This window comes from Phascolarctos cinereus, unplaced genomic scaffold (genome assembly GCF_003287225.1).
Source record: "Phascolarctos cinereus isolate Bilbo 61053 unplaced genomic scaffold, phaCin_HiC Scaffold_2;HRSCAF=192, whole genome shotgun sequence".
NCBI lineage: Eukaryota > Metazoa > Chordata > Mammalia > Diprotodontia > Phascolarctidae > Phascolarctos > Phascolarctos cinereus.
Window position 1 is genome coordinate 51,369,149 of NW_027555625.1, and position 9,000 is coordinate 51,378,148.

Genomic DNA, 9,000 nt, shown 5'->3' on the forward strand with positions numbered 1-9,000 from the left:
GCTCATCTCAGGTCATCCAAAAAAGACACAACAGGCCTGTCAAAACAATAACAATGTCCCTTTCCACGGCTACAGTAACACGGTTACAGCTTACACAACACTTTCCAATCCATCCTTTCATGTGATGCTCAGCACAGCTCTGGGAAAGTCTTATTATTCCCATCTGATAGACGGAGAGGGAGGGAGGGAGGGGGAGAGAAACAGAGACAGACACACAGAGAGAAATAGATAGAGACAGAGACAGAGACACACAGAGAAATAGACAGCCAGATACAGAGACAGAGACACAGAAAGGCAAAGACAGACAGAGAAATAGAGAAAACAGAGACAGAGAGAGACAAAGGGGGGATAAGGAAGTGAGGGAGGCAGAGACAGAAGAGAGAGTTACAGAGAGACAGACACAGAAAGAGAGAGGATGGGGGAGTGAAGGAAGGAGGGAGGGAGGAGGGAAAGAGAAAGAGACACAGGAACACAGAGAGAAACAGAGAGAGACAGGGGATAAGGAAGTGAGGGAGGGAGAGATAGAAGAGAGAAACAGAGTTACAGACAGAGACAGAGAGATAGAAACAGAGATACACACAGAGAGAGGATGGGGGAGGAAAGAGGAAGTGAGAGACAGGGAGGGAGAAAGAAAAAAGAGAAAGAAGAGAGAAGAGAGGGAGGAAGAGAGAAAGAAGAGAGAAAAGAGAGAGAGGGAGAAAGAGCAAGTCACTTAATACACAGCTGGCATTGTGCTAAGCACCAAGGATACAAATACAAGCAATGAGAACAGTTCCTTCCCTCAAGAAGCTTACATTTTAATAGGAAAAAAAACCCCATACGAGGCAGCTGGAGGGGCAACTGTGGAGACAACATGGTGGTTAGTGAAGAAGAAATGCAGAACCAAGAGTAGAGTTGGGACTGAAATGAAGCAAGGCTGGGGCCCTCCTGGGACCTTCCTTCCCCTTAGAGAAGGAAGATCACGGCCCCATTGGCTGTTAAAGCTGGAAGGGTCCGCAGAGCTCAGCCCAAGGGAAGTCAGTGTGCTGGAACTGCTTGAGTAGGGGATTTTGAGTCACAACCCCAGGGTTCGAATCCCAGGTCTGCCACTTTCACTATGTGAAATGGCTTAACCTTTTAAGCCTCAGTTTTCTCACCTGCAAAATGAAGGGTGAGATCCCTTTCTCATCCTAGATACCTTAAAAAGAGGTCCTTCTCCTCTAAAAGGTTAGGAACCTAAATCTAGAGCAATGATGCCCTTTCAGCTCACAGCTAAGGAGGCCGATGCCCAGACATGGAGAGAACTGTTTGGTCTCCCATAGACAACTTAGTGAAAGAGCCAGGATTAGGACTGAACTCTTGTCATTTCGCCAGATCACGAGACCAGTCTAATATCTGGTGAATCAATTCCTCACATAAATCTATCCCAAGCTTGGCTCAGGCTGAAGGTAGAGCTCAGAGAACAAATATAAATACCCCGGTCAGAAAAAAAAGGTGATAAAATGGTGGTTCCCCTCTGAGCCAAAGGAGGGAGGGCTCCCTGGGGGTCCCATTACCCTCTATAGCAGGTTTTTCAGATATTCCCATCTGGACCTGGCAAATTCTGTTGTTCTTCCTACATCTCTGTGCCCAGTGGACGGAGTACTGTGTCTGAACACAGGAAGACCAGAATTCAAATCCAGCCTCAGACTCTTACTAGCTATGTGACCCTGGGCAAATCACTTAACCTCAGTTTGCCTGTAAAATGGGGATAATAGTAACACCTACCTCTCAGGGGGTGTTGTGAGGATCAAATGAGATAATATTTGCAAGTGCCTAGTACACAGTAGGCAATCCATAAGTGTGTATTCCATTATTTACCTGTTCCCTATTCCTTAAATGCCTCATTGTACCTGTTGAGAGCCCGCCCAACCCTCCCCCTCTGCTAAAGTCACATTCAAACACTTCTGTAAAAAGGTATCTCCTCAAATAAATTTTTTCCATTCATTTCAACAAGCATTTATTAAGTGCCTGCTCTGTGCACAGTGCCTGGCTACAACTAAGGATACAAAGACATGGGTGAAAGAGTACTTGCCCCTCAAGGAGCTTACATTCTACTGTGGGAAAACAACAGATACATGCAAAATATATACAAAATGGTCTCTGGGGCGAGCAATACTAAGAACTGGGGAGATGAGGAAGGACTTCAGGAAGGAGGTGGCCCTTGAGGGGAGCCTAGAAGGGAGTTAAGGCTTCTAAGAAGCAGAGATGGGGAGCGTGAACAGGCCAGGCATAGAAAGGTGGGGGATGGGAGAGACGAGATGCCTTACAGGAAGGACAGAAAGTAGGTCAGTTTGGCTGGAATGTCCAGAAGGAAAGGCATGGGAAATCAGTCCAAAGTATAACATTGGAGTCAGATTATAAAGATAATCGACAAACGCTTATTAAGGTCTGCTATGTCCCTTGCAGAGAATAGCTGCTGGGGAAGCTAGGTGGTGCTGCAGTTGATAGAGCACCGGGGCTTGGAATCAGGAAGACTCGTCTTTATGAGTTCAAATCTGGCCTCAGATACTTATTAGCTGTGTGACCCAGGGCAAGTCACCTCACCCTGTTTGCCTCAGTTTCCTCAGCTGTAAAATAAACCACTCTAACATCTTTACCAAGAAAACCCCAGAGATGCAGTCACAAAGAGTCGGACATGACTGAACAACAAACGTGCAGTACATTGTGATGCAAAGAAAGGGAAAACCATGGTTCCTGCTCTCAAGGAGATCCCATTCTAATGGGAGAGACAACACATCCATGACTATAGACATACAAGATATATGAAAAGTAAATGATAGCAAGAAACATATGTCAATACTTACTATTTGCCAGGCATTGTGCTAATGGCAGGTAATCTCCTAGTAATCTCAGAGGGATGGGGGGGGGAAGGGCTAGAGATCAGGAAGGGTCTCCTGCGGAAGGTGGGATTTGAGCCAGAGAAGCCAGGAGGAGGATGATGTAAGGAGGGACAGAACTCTAGGCATGGCAGACATGGCCCCAAGTCACAAGACATAGAGCCTAATATCGCTGGATGGCAAAGTGTAAGAAGGTGTAAGAAGACTGGAAAGATAGGAAGGGACCAGGTTCTGAAGGGCTTTAAAAGTTAAACAGAGGATTTTATATTTGATCCTGGAAGTAATAGGGAGCCACTGGGATTTATTGGGTAGGGGGATTAGCAGGGTAGTCATACCTACACTTTAAGGAAATCACCTTGGTAGCAAAGTAGAGACTGGAGCAGGGAAGAATCTTGAGGCTGGGAAACCAGCCAGAGAAGGCTGTTGCAATAGTCCAGACATGAGCTGTTGAAAACCTGCCCCAGGGTGGCAGCTGTGGGAGTGCAGAGGAGGGAGAGATACTGGGAAGGTAGCAAGACAAGATTTGGCAGCCGACTGGATATGTGACGTCAATGAAAGAGGAGAGTTGAGGATGACACCGAGATTGCTAGTCTAGGAGATTGAGAGGATGGGGTGCCCTCGACAGTACTGAATGGCTTTGTGAACCAAAGAGCCGAGTTTGAATTTCAACCTAGAAGCAATAGGGAGTCACTGATAGTTCCTGGGAGGCAGAGGGGTGACATGATCTGACCTGTATTTTGTGTAGGAGAGGGGAGAGGGGGCATGAGGAGAAATGATCCCAAAGGACATTGTAATAGTAATGAAAGATGATGAATGTCTGACTTTGACCTCCATGAGTTTTTCCTTGAGTTCCCTGGTCAAAAGCAATCTCTCTCCTTCCTCTGAATTTTAAAAGCACTATCTCGTGGCTCTTATCATATTCCACCTTAAACTGCTGTTCTTTGTCTACACATCTCTCTACTTGCTAGACTGTAGAGTCCCTGAGGACACCATTGTAATTTTCTTTTTGTGTCTCTATCCTAGAGTCTTATATATAGCATGTGCTCAGTTGATGTTTGTTGTTTGTTGAGTGAATGAATGTTGTTGCCTAGGAAATTTCTTGTCCTTCCTTTGTCAGCAGGAGACTTGGGGTTGGGGGAAGGGGCAGGTCCTGTGAGATCAATTGCTCAAGACTACAGAGAAATACTGAAGAAAGTGCACTGAGATGGCAGTCAGGGGACCTGGGTTCAAACCCTGACTCTGCCACTTGCCACCTGTCTGCCCTTGGGCAAGTCTATTCCCCAATTTGAGTTGAGTCATAAGAATCAAAGAATTTGCAGGTTGGAAGGGCCTTTGGAGGCCAGCTAATTCAATCTATACAAAAAAGATTCTGCCTCTATAAAATGAGTGGGCTGAGATAAATGACACCGCGGGTCCCTTCCAACTCCTGATCCCATGAGAGTAGAGGAGTCAAGGCCCCAAGATAACTTTCCCCTCCTTGCTTCAGGTGCCAACTGCTCCCTCTTTCCTCCTCTGATTCCCCTGAGGCAGCCTAAACTGCCAGCTAATTTGGTCTGCAGTAGACCAAAGAAATCCATTCCCACCAAGATGCCAGGGAGGAACCATGCATGTTACTGCATCTGGGGCTGGGCTTTTCCAGTTCTTTCTGGACAAATAAAATATGCATTTTAGGAATGAGAAAAAGCTCTATTTGCATGGGTGTGAAGATGAAGGCACAGATGCCAGTCCTGACGCGATTCCCCAGAGTATTGCCATGGGGGGGGGATTTCTTTTTGGAAACGTCCATTTTTGACTTATTAGGAAACACCACCAGGATATATTCAATAAATACTGCTTTTGAATTAGTCTCAAAACCCATATTATTAACCCAATCGACTTTTACCAACTTCTCTGCTGAGTCTGTCTGAGTCACTTGAGTGAGACTAATGTGGGTCACTTAGAGGCATGGAGCCCAGAGCCAGTGAAACAAACCAATTTCAGTCCATCTACTTTTTCCACAGAGCACCATTTAGGTCCACATCTAAATTCATTTACAGCAGCCCTCAACCCTCACTGAGCCATGGTGAGGCCCAGGCTCTCTAGGAATCTTGGAAGGGGAGGGGACAGAGTCCCTGAAAACTATTGAGCCAACATCTGTCAAATGACCTCCACACACCCTTAGAATGGCACCCTGGTGCCTGAGTCCTGGCACAGTTACGGAGATGTGAGAGGAAGAAGGAGACTTATTATACTCTCTGTCTGGCAGAGGCTCAGGATTCTCTGTGTATTAGCTAATACCTACGGAACAGAACAATCCTTGGACTCCTAGGCACTTACCTGACAAAACAGAGGCAGTGTGGCATGGTGGAAAGAACCTTGGATAGGGAGCTAAGAGACCTTGGTTCAAATCCAGACTGTACCACTGCAGGACTTTGTGTAAGCTATAATCTCTCTGGGCCTCAGTTTCCTCTAGGTCTATTCTAGCTCTTGGTTCTGTGAAAATATCAGCCATGCTGGTTGGCTGATGGGGGAAGGGATTCTATTCAAGATAAGGAGAGGCTTTATTTTATTTATTTTTTGTGAGGCAATTGGGGTTGAGTGACTTGCCTGGAATCACATAGCTAGTGAGTGTTTTGTGTCTGAGGTCAGATTTGAACTCAGGTCCTCCTGACTCTAGGGCTGGTGTTCTATCCACTGCACCACCTAGCTGCCCCAGAGAGAGGTTTTAAAAACTGGCAACTTTGAGTGGCAGAGTTCCCGGTCATCTTAGGATTCCAAAGGCCAGTGACCTTCAAGGCCTCTTCCAGCTCAGACCTTCTACAAGTGTGCTATTGCCTCGCTGTGTGACCTTGGGTAAGTTCCTTTCCCTCTCTGAGCCTCTCTTGCCTCATTAAATGGGGACAATAACCCCTGCCTCCCCACCGAGGGGGTTTGTGAGGACTGAGTGACATAACAGATATAAAAGTGCATAGGCAAAGTACGACATGCTTCACCTAATGTCAGCCATCTCTGTCATTGCGTCACCTCCACCACGACACAAGCCCTACCTACCATCTTTGCAGTTCCATTAGAAAACTTTTGTGATGACTTCAGATGCAACTTTCAAATCTCAATAGATCCAGGAATGAGGCTGCAGTATGCTACCTAGCCTCCCTCCTCAAGCTAAGTCTTCTGGTTCTGAAAAATGCCCATCTGTGGCTGCCTGCCATATTCTCCCTTCAGGCTGCTCCAGGCCCGGCTCTGGATCTTGACAGAAACAGGGCTTCTTTCCTCATTCCCACCAGTAACTGCTCACGTGCTTTGGGACCAGGAAGCTGGTTAGGACCAGACTAGACCTCTGTGTCTGAAGGCCCCTAGCCAGCCAACTTGGCCCTGAGCCCTGGGAAACCCTTGGAGCTATAATTTCAAATATTGGTTTATCTTCACATGCTTTAAATCTGACTGAGCATTCTTCCTGAAAGCAGGGAGTGTGTCTGTTCATGCAACTTTGTACAGCACCCAGCACTGAGCCTAGGCCAAATGGGCAATTACCAGACGACAGGTATGATGGTGAAGCTGATGGTGATGAGGAGAGTGGTGTAGAGGAAATGTCAAAGACAGAAGGAAGGGAAGAGAAAGGGGGGAAGAGGGAAAGGGAGAGAAGGGGAGGGGAGGGAAGAGGAGGAGAATGGAGGGGAGGGAAGGGGAGAGGAGGAGAGGGAAGGAAGGAGAGAGAAGGAGAGGGGACAGAAGGGGAGGGAGGGGAGGAGAGGGGAAGGAAAGAGGAGGAGAGGGGAGGGGAGGGGATCTGTAATGATGAGCCCCTGCCCATTTTGCACATTTGAGGGCAAAAAAAAAAAAAGACACCCAGAAAGAAGTTGGAATGGTGATAAGAGGCAGCTATAGCCAGATGGTGCAGCGGATAGAGCAGAGGGCTTGGAGTCAGGAAGACTCATCTTCTGGCCTCAGACACTTCCTAGATGTGTGACCCTGGGCAAGTCACTTAACCCTGTTTGCCTTGGTTTCCTCATCTGTAAAATGATCTGGAGGAGAATATGGCAAACCACTCTTGTATCTTTGCCAAGAAGACCTTAAAGGGGGCACAAAGAATCGAACATCACTGAAAATAACTGAACAAGAGGCAGCTGGGAAATACGGGAAAGATGGATTTGGAGCCAGAAGACTAGAGAGATGGCAAGAGGCGTAGTACAGAAAAGTCAAATGGGCAGCCCCAACACTCCTAAGTGAGGCCTGAACCAGATTAAATTGGGAAACATTTAACAAAAGAAATTTTAAAAAATACAATAGAACATAAATAATGTTAATGTGTAGTTTTGCAGAGATCCTTATGCAGGGTTTAGTCACCCCAGTTTCTATTTGAGGTTGACCCTTCTGGCGTAGTGGATGTGAGAGAACTACACCCAGAGTCTGGAAGACCTGAGTTCAAGTTGGACCTCAGATACTTAGTCAATTTTCGACTCTGGGTAAATAAATGATCTCTTCTCATTTGGATTCTCAAGTGACTTCCAGCTCCTACCCCGTGATTTCTAGGAGCCAAGTCTTGACTCACACTCTATATAACCTTAAGCAAGTAACTTAATCTTCCTGTGCCTCAGTTTCCCTATCTGCAAAAAGCAGATAATGACAAAAACTCCCTGAATCAGGGTTGTGGTGGGGATCAAATAAGGTAATGTATGTCTAATGCTTTGTAAACTAGGAAGCCCTATATAAATGTCAGCTATGATGATGATGGTGATGGTGATGGTTTAGACATTCAGGAGGTTAGAGCAAATAATCTCTTGAGAGCTTTTCGAGCTCTATAATCCTATAATGAAAATGAGCTATGGAGAGCAGATTGAAAGCATTCATACAGCAAACATGAGGAATCGTCCAGAGAAAAGTCTTAAGAGATGGATTCCCAGCCCAAAGCCCAGACCATGAAGCGTACTGGCCCTCTTAGATTAACTTCCCCGCCTCCAATTCTGTCCCCTCCTCCAACCCTGTGGAATGAGTCCACACTTTCTCAGATCCCCTCTTCCAAATCCACATATAACCCAATTCCAGGAACAGCTCCCCTCCCCCATCCCAGATAAAAGCTACCTGAATCACCTTGGGATGGGGGTGGAGGGTAGGGAGGAGGAGATACGAAGGATGCAGGTGGTATACTGAAAGGAACACTGATTCTGAAGTCAGAGAACCTGGATTCAAATCCTACCTCTAAGGCTTACTCCCCATGCGACCTTAGACAAGTCACTTCATTTCTCTGTGGACAGTTTCTTCATGAGCAAAATGAAGGAGCTCAAGGAGATGACCTTGGAGGAAGTCCCTTCCAGACCTAGATCTAAGATGCTATGACCTCAATTCCCTTTGTTCCTGCTACATACTGGCCTCCTCCCCTCCACCAGCCCCTGGTCAATCTGCTACAGTGGCTGGAAATCTCCTTCCTGTCTCAAGGGGCAGAGTCACTGTCAAGGTGCTCCAGGGTGGGGAGAGAGGGTTCCGAGCTCTTCTTGTCAGATTTCTCTAGGAGGAAAGGGTTTGCTAAATCGAAAAAGGGGAAATGTGTGGCAGCAGGTGCAACTGATGACAGTTTTGACTGGTTGCCAGCCAGCCTCTGAAATCCAGAGCACATCTGCGTTCATCAGTTGGACGACAGATGGGCCCCGGTTTAATATTTTTGGATTCAGTTAGACTTAGGGGCTGATGTGAACTGATTACAGAGCGCAGGTGTGAGAGAGCCAAACAGCATTCTGCAGCCAGAGCTGGGAGTCGGGGTGTGGGGGAAGGGGGATGGATGAGGGGGAGGACAGGGGCAGGGAGAAGCTAAGGGAGAGGGGGATGGGGGGCAGGAGAGAATTGTCACAGGAAGTAGCAGGGCCTTGTATAAAGAAATCAAGCTGTATCCAGGCAGCTGGCAAAGGGATAGCAGAGGAGGGAGAGAGAGAGAGAAGCCCACACTCCCTGAATGTCAAAACTGGAAGGAACTTTGGAACAGAGAGTGTCAGAGCTGGAAGAGGTTTTAGAACACAGACTGTTAAAACTAGGAAGGACCTTCGGAGCTAGGAGGGACCTTGGAACAGAGGATGTCAGAATTGGGAGAAGTTTTAGAACACAGAATGTTAAAACTGGGAAGGTCCTTCAGAGCTAGGAGAGACCTTGGAACAGAGAATGTCAGAGGTGGGAG